Consider the following 1,598-nt stretch of genomic DNA (forward strand, 5'->3'; position numbering starts at 1 on the left):
AAGATATGACAAAATAATAATGTAAAACTTATCAAGGTTTCATGAGGAATGGGGGAGTGGGGAGGGAGAGGAAAAAATGAGGAGCTGATGCCAGGGGCTAAGTGGAGAGCAAATGTTTTGAGAATGATGAGAGCAATGAATGTACAAATGTGCTTTACACAATTGATGTGCGTATGGATTGTGATGTTATATGAGCCCCTAATAAAAGGATTAAAAAAAAAAGATGTACCCTCTGGGACACACCTCAGGGCAGTTCTATCTGTCCTATACGGTTGCTGTTAGTTGGACTCCACTAGATGGCACTGAGTTTGGTTTGCATTTTATTACCATATCAATTTTTTCCTGTATTTATTTTCATGGGGAATGTATTTTTCCAGTGCCAAAAGAATAAAACTAGTATATTAACCGAATCATCATTTTCATAAGGAATCAGAAATCATTTCTAAGAGTAAAGTCAATGAGATAGATAATCCCAGCCAAAGAACAGCCTTTGACTCCATTATTTTTCTCACATTGCTTTTAATTGCCATTCTTTGAACACTAGCTGTGCAACTAGCACTGTACAAGACTTTGGGTGTTAGGTGTCACTGAGTCAATTCTGACCCAAAGTGTCCCAGTATGACAGAGTAGAACTCATCCTGATCCATACAATTTTCTAGGCGGAAATCTTCATGGGAGCAAAATGCCAGGGCTTTCCTCCTGTGGAATAGCTGGATAAATTCAAATTGTGAACTTGGTTAGTAGCCAAGTGCTTAAGCACTGTGTCACCACAATACACATAGGTTTGTTTGATCACATCTTTGAAGAGGCCATGATTCCCTTGGAAGGTGATATGAGTTTTGGAAAGAGAGAGATGCCAGACTTCCTAGCAGCAGAAACTTTGATGTGCTGAAAAAATGTGACGTTGTTCACGACAGATTAGTAAGTAGGCACAAGTAAACCTGTGCTTGCCTTGCTTATTGGGTAATCACACACAGCTTATAAAGAATATAATTACCCAGTAATTCAACAGAGCAGATTGAAAATATATGCTTACTGGGCTTTCTATTAAAATCCCACTATAATGACATGTACAGTGATTTTCAAAGGCGGTCTCTACAAACATTAAGAAAAGGAGGAAGACACAGTACCAACCAGATACGAAGAGCTGGGAAATAACAGTGATTTGGGGTACCAGAGAATGCAGACACCTCAGGCAGTAATGTGAAAAACTTAAAAGCAAGTTGACTCGTCAGGTTCTCCATCAAAGGTTCAAAATCTGGCAAGACCAACTACTTCTTAAAGAGGGAAAAAGGCGTTATTATTATGAAAAAGCAGAAGAAATTGTTGCATTGGCTAATAAACTAAGATCTAAAAAAAAAAATCAGTAAACAGAAGTGGTATTTAAAAACATCAAGTTTTGCTGCCCTAGGCCTTAAAATATAGCAGGAAAATGGAGAAACCTTACAGGCACTTTGGCCCTTCCCTGATTAGGACCCAGAGTCTACCAGGGGCTAGAGGATAAGTAGAGAGCAGAGTGAAATCTTCCTGAGGCACAAAATCACAGGACCTGCCGATGGTTGAGCAAGGGCAGAATTTCATGTTCCATCACAGAACAG

The sequence above is a fragment of the Echinops telfairi genome, unplaced genomic scaffold, assembly GCF_000313985.2.
Source record: "Echinops telfairi isolate 266 unplaced genomic scaffold, ASM31398v2 ScPeMD7_3;HRSCAF=10, whole genome shotgun sequence".
In the NCBI taxonomy this organism is placed as follows: Eukaryota; Metazoa; Chordata; class Mammalia; order Afrosoricida; family Tenrecidae; genus Echinops; species Echinops telfairi.